Below are 12,037 nucleotides of genomic sequence, written 5' to 3'. Positions count from 1 at the left end.
GTTTCTTTTATGTTGGTGTCGTTATGGTAGATCCAAGAAGCGCTCCCGATTTTACAAATCGAATATCACATCCCAATTCACGCATTCTCGTTCTCCTTCTGCTCACAATAACATGGACAACCAACATCTGTTAACACGTTTGGAAGGTCAATCACCATCAACACCTTCGCTACACGATCCTGTACTTCAATCCCGTACTACTCCATCCCGACCTTCATCTCCTCCAGTGGACTCCTTGCTCAGTCCAAGATTTTTCGCATCCACACCATTGTAAATAATTCATACTCCATATGATTATTTGGTGGTGATATTTTCTATCATTCTTATATGCCAAAAAAAAAAAATTAAAAACTACAAAAAAACCTTATGCTATCTCCCATTTCCTAACCACATTCACTTATGCCTCCTAACTCTTCATTCCCCTTTTCCTTTTATGCCTACACTAACATTTCATTTCCTCGGCAGATTGCACTGAAAGGGAATTACAGGTGCATCTTGGATGCACATTATTTTATGAACGGCTAAGGTTTGTGCAATAAAGGAAAAACCAGAGGAATATACAACATTCCCCTGATATTTATGTATATGCGTACTTAGGTTAATTGCTTTACATTTGTTATATCTGTATATATATATATATATGTGTATATTTTCTATTGTTCATATGTGTATTACGATTGTAATGTAACCAGGTTTCAACGATCCATTGCCTGCCATACGAGTAAGACAATCCTTTCAACATTACTTAAAATGTCATTAATATACAACTCTTAACACTTTACTTTTCTGGATTCCCTCAAAACACTTAATTGTAGGATGTTTGTCCCTATTGGACATGTTCTTTAGGTGTATTCGCGAATGTACTCAACGTAGTTACGTTACATTTTACACCGATGTTACAACCTCATGCCTCATTAGCCATTCTTGGTACCATTGGCTAGTTAATGTTATTTTTCCTCCCTATGTCACCGATCTACATATTCTAGGCATGAAAGTGACGTTTGCATCTAGTGTCTAGGAAGTGTGATTCACGAGTTTCACGACGTACAAGTGTTTTTTCCAGTGCCTCGCCAAAAACCTTATACAGGGTGACCATCGAACTGTGATCGAATTCCACGATTTGGGCATCCATTACAGGATTGCTCAGTATATTTTTTTTAAGTGGGGGAATATCACGAAAATATCAACTTTGATCGAATTTTTTAATTTAAGAGATCAGACATTTCATCATTAAAACAGTGTCGCCGTAGAGATACCAAAAATGTGTAAATAAGATATAAATGGTATTTCTAAAAACATGTACGAAGGACACCAGGAAATGAAAACACTTATATAAGCAAAAACAATTTTCTTCAGTGAAAGTGTGAAAGTCACGCATACGTCATAGAAACTATTATTTCATAGTCTAGAATAGACTGATCCGGAAGGACTTGAGAGTGAAAATAACAGATGAGGCGAATATAAAAACTCTTGGTTTTTAGACCAGGGATCTTGTCTTCTCTCGGTCGTAGTGAGGATCGAGTCTCGGTCGGTCTTGGCTCGTATCCGATATCGCGAGAAGTCTCGTCTCGTTAACTTTGTCTCGTTTTGGACAATACTTGGCGGACTACTGTATTGGGAATCCAGAACATGTAAGTTGTATATTTTATGGTTTTTCTTAATTTGACACATGAGTATGGTCAGGCAAATGCGATTTTCCTTGTCCTCGGAACCTTAAGTTAAGATATACTGGGATTAAGATAAATGACAAAGCGATAGATGTTAAGAGAATATTTAAAACGATTTTTATCATGTAATGCTATTTATTGTCGATCTGCTCGCAATGTACTAATAGAGTTTATCTAATAACTGCATTACTGTCGAATAATTTCAATAGATGTCAGAATTGAATAACATTGAGACAATGCAAACAACACATTTTCAAGTGGGTGACTCAACGATTGATTCCGTTAAGTTTATCGGGTTTAGAATAGCTTTGTAAGAGTCAAACCCACATCTGTGTAAATAAAAATCTTATAATAAACGAGATAGCTAAGGATAACATCTGTGTCATCTATGTGTTCTCGTAAAATAACTTTAACCTCTGTTTCCCACGTCAGGTTTTGTGGATATGGTACTCAGGTACTCAATAACCACGATATTACTGAGGTAAATAAAGCAGATAAGTGATATAATGGTAATTATCATAACAACCTAAATTACATAACGTATTTATCACGGTTTAAGTAACGTTTTATCTGTGATACCAGAGTGTTTCCCACACAGTGTCTAATTGCCCAGTCAAGAAAAAACAGGTTTCACTGGGTGTTTAACCTAACGCTGTATCTCTTCAGATGAAATATTGAGAGTGACGTGTCCTGCTCCTACCCCAGGATTTGTGGATCGCTTGGTGGGGGCCACCTCGGACCTCCCGTCCAGCCCTGCGCAGGTTAATCCTACCCTTGATGATGATGATTTTCCTGAGTTACCTCGTCGTTCAGATGATCCTTCGTCATACAAACCATTGCAACCCGAGATGGCAGGGCCCACACTCCTTGCGCCCCAAAAAAGACTACCGATACGCCACTGGAAGTTTCGAAAATGTCAGTGCAATTTTCAAATCAAAATATTACAACGATCTCGGCTGAGTCTATGATAAGTGGAAATGAAACTTTTATTCTTTCTACTTTATCACAGAGTGCTATTCCCGAGGAGTCTGATTCTCTCTCGCAACAAAAGCGTCGCAGAGTTTCAAGGTCAGCAACTAAAAAGAATGAACAACCTGCTTCCCAGTGTGTTTCACAACGATTAAAACAATCCAGTTCACGTGATTTTTTATCACAAGGCCGATCCACATCTGACTCTGAACTGGAGTGAGTGTTAATAGTTCGCTACTTTTTCACGACACGATAATAACGGTTTCTGTGTTGAATCATATTCGCATGTTATGCGTGGTTTCCTGGTTTCTTTATTTTTCTTGTTAGTTGTTTTCAAGTAGGCCGAATTGTTGGCTTTGCTGTGGTCTTTTCTCCCAATATTTCTAAGGATTTTTTTAAGTAAGTACTGTAATGTGTGTTTTTTCATAGTGCCTCGAGCATGCCCATGTTAAAAGCATTCACCCTTCTAACTCTTAATATTAATAGGGTTAGCTCAGCACCAAATATAGCGTTGTTAAAGCTGTTTATAGAGCGCCGCCGTCCTGATGTATGATGTCTCACTGAATTCACTTTTCATTCTTTCGATTTTCTCCCTGATTATAACGCTATTATTAATTGTAAAAAAAAACACAGGAGTCGCGATACTTGTAAGAAAAATTTAATTTATGACCGTGTCATGCTCTCGCCTGATGGTAGAGCAATTCGATGTTATATCTCAGGCATATGTATTATCTTGTTATATGCTTATTCTGGATTTCTTAAAATTAGAGAGAGGGATGAGTTTTTTTGCAACGACTATACCATCTATTATTCCTCCTGGTGTCGATCAATGCATATTGTTGGGCGACTTTAATGCGGTGATAGATCCTAGGGACTCCCTCACCCCTCACCTCCCTGCCCAGCACTAGTTGAGCTTGTGCGTGCCATGAAGCTACATGATGCTCTTTTTGTTTCTAATTCTCCGCATGCGATGACATATTGCTGTATGTCCACTCAGAGCCGCCTCGATAGGGTGTATGACACAGATTATTTATGCAAGGCAGTGCTTCACGTTTTAACCCTCTTGCCCCCTTTGTCAAATCATGCTGCGGTTGAAGTAGTTTTAAGCTTCCTTTTTCTCTTCCCGCTGGACGAGGTACATCGTATTGGTTGATTAATAGTGCGCTTTTGTCTCGTTATGACGTAATCGACGAATTTACGACACGCTTTGAGTATTGGTGTAAGATGCAACGAAATTTCCCAAATGTTGATACATGCTGACATTTATACGGTAAACCTAAAATCCATAGTTTTCTTTTCAATGGCGCGGTAAATTGGCACAACACAGGACCGTATGCTCTCAGAATTTTTCTATCGCGCTCTGAGCGAGTTATGAGCGGCCCCCTCGACCTTAGCTAACAGGATCCAAATTCAGTAACTTAGGAGTCGGTCGCGTCAACTAGATTCACATGCATCACTACAAGCATATCTTTCGGAGGATTTTTATCATTGTTTCCCGAATAAACTGCCCCCATATACGAAGTTGATCTTCCGTTTCGGAAGCGGAAAGCTACGTACATTGACTCCCTACTATCGGCGGGCGGAATGGTCGTTTCTGATTCCTTACAAATACTCCAAGAATTCACAAGGCATTATACAGCTTTTACGAGTGTGCAGACTCCGGATCTCTCTAACGCCCCGGATTTCTTATCTGCTCTGCCTCACAAGTTGACAGAGACTGACTCTCAAGCCTTAACATGTCCTATCACTGCGGATGATTTTTTTCTGTTCTTCGAGGAACCAAAGGCGGTAGCTCCCCTGGGAATGAGGGTCTGAGGTTAGTTTTTTATAAATGTTATTGGTCTTTTCTTAGCCGTACACTAGTTTCCCTGTTTAACGCATGGTTATCTGGGGACCGCTTTTCTCAAAACACAGCTATTGTGGTCCTCGTTCCAAAGTCCTCCACTGCGGGAGTAGTGACCGATTATAGGCCGCTGTCCTTATTACCAGTGGACCTTAAATTATTTACGAAAGTTCTTGCTGCCAGACTCCATCCTAATATCCACAAATGCATTAGCCCGTATCAAGCTGCGCTACATGACTCGCATAACATCCAATACACGTTTCCCTCCCTGCGAGATCTATTTGCGTATTATCACCTTCGCAATGTTCCCGCTGGCGCACTCGCAGTAGATTTAGACAAAGCTTATGATTCAGTAGACCATCAGTTTCTCCATCTGACACTTGATCCTTGGGGTTTTCCCACTGTTTTTCGTCAGGTAATTCATAATCTATGTGATCAGGCTCAGTTCCGCTTGCAAATCAATGGACATCTATCCCCAAACATTTCTTTACGACACGGACTGCGCCAGGGGTTCTGTCTTAGCACCGTTCTTTTTGATTGGGTTTTAGACCCACTTCTCCATCGTTTGGCCATGTTGTCTTCGAATGGACCCTTCCTGTTCCGCAGTCAAAATATTTTTTGGGTATGCTGACGATTTGACCATAACTGGAGTTGATCCTGTCTCACTACAGGACGTGTTTCCTGTACTGACCCGTTTTTCCCGCTGCTCGGGTTTGCAGTATAAGGACAGGAAAACGCAGGTGTTGTGTTTTAATGGTTTCCAGCTCCCAGAGGATCCTTTTGTTTCTCCGGCCTTACCGCATGTCACTTCACTAACTATTTTAGGCACCCCTTTTACGTCTCACCCAACTACCAACTATGATGAAGTATGGGCTCCCCTTTTAACGCAAATCCGTAAGTTTTTCTATTCACAGCGTTTCCGTAGGCTCCATTTACTCACCGTATTCATTTTAAAAATATTTTTGTTGTGTCTAAATTGTGGTACAGAGCGCGTGTTTTTCCTTTCCCAGAAATTTATGCCAAACGATTTGAATCCTTATTCCTTTGGCATAATTGGCGAGGTTTTTTTATTTTCGCATTCCCCGTCAAGCCCTTTATTTGCCTCGTTCCGCTGGTGGGTTGGGCTTGGTCAATATTCGTATCAAATGACAAACGTTCTTTATGGCTGACACTTATGCGGCACTCTCATCTACCAGCTCTATCACTAATCATTGGGTTAGTTGTTTTTGGAAGGATTTTGGTCAGCCGCAAAACCCTCCTTATATTCAATTCGTTGATCAGTGCCCGGCATATATCCGATATTGGAATTATTCCGGGATGTTTCTCCACCCTCAACAACACAATGCGCGCTCGGTATATAGGTCACTCACCGCACATTCTTTCTCTACCACTACTTTACGAGTACCTCAGCTGTATCCACACGTAGATTGGCCGCAGGTATGGTCTAATATCTCGAACCCTGTCATACCTGAGTACATGCAGGTTTTGTGGTTTCAGGTAGTACACCAACTTCTCCCCACACGTGCGCGTCTCTATGAGATTCAACGAGCCCCAGGTGCCTTGTGCGAGCACTGCCAGCAAGAGGACACATTACCCCATCGATATACACACTGTGTCGGCTCGCAATTAATTTGGCACACCATGCAGGAGATGTTGGGATGTATCACCCGTAGCCCACCTTCACACTTGACGGTACAATTTATGTTATTCCCTGATTTTCATTTATATCCCCCCACTAAACATCGAGCGGTGCTGTTTTTTTTTTGCCAGCACTCTCGTCTATTTTCGGCGCTTCACAACGTTGTTAGATGCACGCACGTATTATCACTTTTTGAAACGCACACGTCGAAAGTTATATACCCCCGACAGGGACCGACACTTTTTTAGCCGGTTTTTAGAAGTGGTTTTGCAATAACGCATATTCCTCTCTTTAAGACTAGCAAATGGCAATTTTTTTAATGCCATATAATATTCTTCTGTGATATATAGTATATGTGTTATTATGTAATATAGTAAGCAGGTTTCAGCCTCCTTTTGTACTTAATTATGTTTGGCTTACGTGGTTGTGTTTCCAGTTCGTAATTTATCTAAGGAAATAATAAAACTGATAGTGAAGGGGTAACGTAATAGTCTTATGAATAATACAGCTATCTAACATAAGTTCAAATCCTGTTCACGGTGAAGTCGGTTTTTTTACAAAGTCATTCTGAAGGATCCAATTATCATACTGTACACGCAATACATAAGAATGTGGAAGCAAACACCTGTATCATGATAGAGACGATTTACGAATGTTGGTTGGGAAAGTGTAGGGAAATTACCAAGTCATTCCAAACATATCATTGATCTGTAATATAAAATTTTCGTGTTATCGTTCTCAGAAGGAAACGCTACACCATTTGTTAAACAAAGTTTGGCTAAATCAATCGGTGGTGTAGGGTAACGTGCCAAACTTCAAAATGAAAAATCTTGGTTCGATTCTGCATCAGACAGTATGTTTTATTCGCAGAAAATAATGGCTGCAAACAAAGATTCATCTTCTGATGGAGAACTTACAGGGCATCAGTAGCGAAAGTTCGAGTAATCAGTGTGTGCGTTCTACATCATACGCTGTACAACGACTCACCAAAGGTGGTCGCCAACCCTGGTTCGGCTAATAACATAAGTAAATCTTTAGTGGCCGTAATTGTTCACACCTTAAAATATCTTCCGTAATTATATACACTAGTATTCTCACCTTTTATACTGAAATTACAAGTCGATGATGAGTAGTAAATAATTTATTCGTTGATTCTCTTTTAACGTATATTCACACAAACTGTTTTGCAATCAAACATGTTAATTATGTATTTATAAACAACTACCTAGCAACCAATTATACAATAATGTATATTTCTTACATATATTAAAAACATTCTTCTTTTGTTATTTTTAAATTAACATTATATCAGGTATACTGCTTATGTAGAAGCACTTTCTGCCCAAAAATACAGGTAATTATCAATCGATACAAAGTATCTCGTTGTATAAAATGTCGCCCGACGACGGGACTGAATATAAAAGTTACAAGCGAGCTTGGCGTTTATATTTAAGAACCACTGGTCCGTTTATAATAATGATATTCTATCAATTACGTCCTTTTACATTTTGATCGACCCTCGTATATAACTTTATTAAGCTTCCTTTATAGAAATACATTTATAATAAATCTTTTATTTCATTAATATTTATCTTTTTTTATAGAAACGTCGTCGCTTATTAATCTAATCACTGAAGGGTGCGAAGTCAAAAATTGTAAAAGTCAATTACATTTTAAAACATAAATCACAATGATCAATAGTTTCAATCATTATTAAAAACGATCATATTAAGAAAAAGATGTTTGATCTTTCCAGGGCGCATTATATAGTAATTATGTTAGATGATATTTTAAAATATACATTATATCAATAAGGCGTCATGATACAAAAGGATCTTATTCGAATAACATATAAGGTAGCTCATAAAGACAGCCGTCGAATAATTAGCTTAATAGAATGAATCTTATATTTAACATAATCTTTGACAACAAAGTTTCAACACAAATCAATATAATATAAATAACCTTTGCTTTTAATCAATTACGAATCGAATTATAATTCTTCACATTAACAAGAAAGAATTAAAATCATTTGAAAATTATCATTTGTTGAAACAGACATGATAAAGTATCTAAAAGTCATAAGGGTTGTTTTCATCATTGACATGAACATGTAAATTTGAAAATAAATGTTCATAAGAATCAATAGCTGATGTGAGTTTGACATTATCGCATAAATTTGAAGATAAATGTTCATGAGAATCTATAGCTGATATGGGTTTAACCCCTACCACATCAGCTGCAGTTAGTTTAAATTCATACTCGTGTATGGTTCCAATAAAGTACACTGTACCGCACAATCATTATTATGTCCCGTATTATTGTTCTGTACAGGAATTGTGTCATTATCTTGATTTGGATGCGAAATGCCATCTCTTGAATTACGATTACGTGTATCCATATAGTTTACTGTATTCCTGGAATTTCGCCATGTATTTCTTCTATTTTTAAATCTATTTTGGTTATATGGTCTAACATACGGATTGCCACGATTAATTAGGTTAAGTGGATTCCCAACATATCTTCGCCTATTTTGTCCGTTTTGATTGTTGAAATTTGCTCGACTTAGGTTATATTCCGTATTGTCTGCATTACGTATATTTAGATTCCGAACAAGTACAAGGTGATCTGAATTGTTTTTAATTTTGCCTAATCCTGCTTGATGATTCTGAGCGTGGTATTGAGTTTCATAACATTGGACAAGCGTTAATAGGTGATTAAGACTCATACACTGGGTAGAAAACAGGATCTGTTGTAGTTTAAACGGTAGCAAATTTCGAATTGATGCAATTACTCTGGATTCCGATTGCAACTGATTTACGACTTTTAATTCGTTATATGTATTTACGACAAAATCGACAACAGATTTGTGCAAACGAGGATTAAAAGGTTGGTTTCTAATCGTGGCATCTCTGTTTGCAAGCAAAAAGTCGTTTTCGTAATTTGCAATCAGCGCTGCTTTGAATTCCTCATATGTATTGATGTGATCTCGTGCTGCTTTAAACCATAAAGAACATGGTGGGAGTAATAAATGAGGGATTAGTTTCATATATTGCGATTTATCTATACACATTATATTGCACTCATCTTGAATTTTTTCTAAGAAAGAGATAGCATTTTCATTACATTTACCACTAAACTTACTCATAGCACGTATTTCACTCATCTTTACACTTAACTTTACCTTCCTTTCACCATTTCGTGTTCGTGTTGAGTGACAATTTTTACCTACTGCATTATCTGTGGTTCCACCATCTCTTTTCCGCCCATCTTTGTTCCTTGAATGAATTCCTTCAAAAATAATGTCCTCATCGGATGGATTACTTGAAGATGAGATAATATGAGGTCCACGTTGATCTGTTACGGGTGAATGCGAGGTCATCTCTTGAGAACAAGGGAATTCCGAACGATCATTAGTCATGTTGTTGTGATATGCGTTGTCCTTAATCTGCAACGTCCTAATTTCTTCTTGTAATGTAGATATCCACTGAGTATTCGCACGTATTTGGTTAGAATTATCCGTAACCTGAATCTTTTGTTGCCGTACAGAAGATTCTATTACTTCCAAATCCTTTTTTACACAATTGACTTCTTGGATTACATGGTTGTAATTATCCTGGCAATCTTCTGATACTCTTTTTAACTTTTCATCAAATTGTAATGTAAGGTCTTTCACCGCCTGGATCACAGATTGTTTCGTATCTTCTGAATTTTGGTCTATTTGCTCCAACCGTCTACTTAATTCCTCGTACTGTTTACTGGATTCCTCGGATTTCTGCTGAACCGTATGCTTTAATTCTTCCGACATCTGGGCTAACTTTTGTTCTTGTCGCTGTAAAGCCATTAAGATTTTGTCTTCAAATGTCAACACTTCAGGTACAACAGGAGCTGTATTTTGTTCGTCGTTACCACTGTCACCAGTTTCTTTCTCCATTGCCTAACCGAGCATAATTTTTCTTGTGATTATTTTACCACTTCTAAGTATAGTTAAGTTCGTAGACATGAACCTTATTACTGAAGTAAATTCACCCCTTACTTTGTACTTCAGGATATGAATTTACAAAGCTCCCGGGTGAGGTAAACCAAAATTTTACAACGACTCACCAAAGGTGGTCGCCAACCCTGGTTCGGCTAATAACATAAGTAAATCTTTAGTGGCCGTAATTGTTCACACCTTAAAATATCTTCCGTAATTATATACACTAGTATTCTCACCTTTTATACTGAAATTACAAGTCGATGATGAGTAGTAAATAATTTATTCGTTGATTCTCTTTTAACGTATATTCACACAAACTGTTTTGCAATCAAACATGTTAATTATGTATCTATAAACAACTACCTAGCAACCAATTATACAATAATGTATATTTCTTACATATATTAAAAACATTCTTCTTTTGTTATTTTTAAATTAACATTATATCAGGTATACTGCTTATGTAGAAGCACTTTCTGCCCAAAAATACAGGTAATTATCAATCGATGCAAAGTATCTCGTTGTAGCTGCAATAGTAAGTATGTTTCTTATTTATATTCGTCCCGCCCCTCTCTCTCTTTCTTGAGGTTTCCCTATCCTGTCTTAGCATCTTTCACTTCTCCCCCTCTCTCCCTCTCTCTCACACACGCACTTCATGTTCCAAAGTTAAAACGGAGCAACAGCCCCACCTGGTCTGGTCTGGAGAATCTAATTAACTGGCAATTCGGCGTCGTGTTTTTCGTCTCTGGGGATAACAAATCCAGTCCTTGTCATCTCTGACAGAAATGCTCTTTAAACGCAAGGGAATAACTAAAATATATTTTTTATCCTCTGGGTTACCGAGTCTCAGTCGAATTACCGGGTCACTATGGATTTCAATCCTCTACTCAGTGGTGGTCTATAACCTAACCAACGTCATCCGACTAACACGATGATCCGTTTGATCTCTTAGCGTGTTCATTCTATCTGTGCAAATTACGTTATATCCGGAAAAGGTGAAATCAATGCTGGATGTTCGGAACAGACAAATCTTCGGAAAAGACTAGAAAATGGTAATCTCTTTGGTTATTTGAAAGCAAAATTTTATTTATACTAGTTCGACACAAAATTTGTTCCCATCCTATACTTCAATGTGTTTTATTTACGTTTAAATTTGAAATATGCTACATCTATGCGGAACATAAACTTTTTCTTTCGAACATTAGTAACTTTTCATTACGATACAATTTGTACTTTTAATAAAGGGTATTTCTGATAGAAATCTAGCAGTAAAATAGAACTCTTCAATTTTCTCTTTCTTTCTTTCTTTCTCTTTTCTTTTCGTTTCGTTTTTCTTGTTGTATTTTTGCAATAGACTTGCAATAGAACCACGCGGAAACAAAGCATGTGTGTGAAACTTTTGACATTATCCTAGATGTGTCTCTGAGATATACAGTTCTACTTGAAATTTAGTGTGTTATCCATTATGAAAGTGACATTATGAATGTTTAAAGTATCCTCTATATATTCGAATAGTTCTGAAAAAAAATATGTAAAAACATAAGTTATTTGTCTATTACTTTCGGATCTCTGGAAACGGAACTTTATAATGTTAATTTCTTTTCTTACTACGTTTGAATTCTACAGTTTTATCTGTTCTCCCTTTTGTTTTTTTCTTCTCTCCTTCCCTCTGTCTCTCTTTCTCTCTCTCTCTCTCTCTCTCTCTGTCTATCTATCTATCTATCTATCTATCTGCCTCATTTCTGAATCTCTGTGTAATAGATAATCATTGGTTTTAATTTTTTATTGTTTGTTCCACTTTCTCCTTACATCAACCTATGAATCTTGTTTCGTCTCGGTTTTGTTATTTCATTTTATCGAAACTAATACTTGTGTAGTTTCAAATTAGAATTGCGCCCGTGTTGTTAGGTAATTTTAGTATGGGAGAGAAGAAAGGAGGA

This window comes from Thermobia domestica, chromosome 17, assembly GCF_964235325.1.
Source record: "Thermobia domestica chromosome 17, izTheDome1.hap1.1, whole genome shotgun sequence".
NCBI classification, from domain to species: Eukaryota; Metazoa; Arthropoda; class Insecta; order Zygentoma; family Lepismatidae; genus Thermobia; species Thermobia domestica.
The sequence above is the reverse complement of the archived record's forward strand: the minus strand, read 5'-3'. Positions refer to the sequence as shown.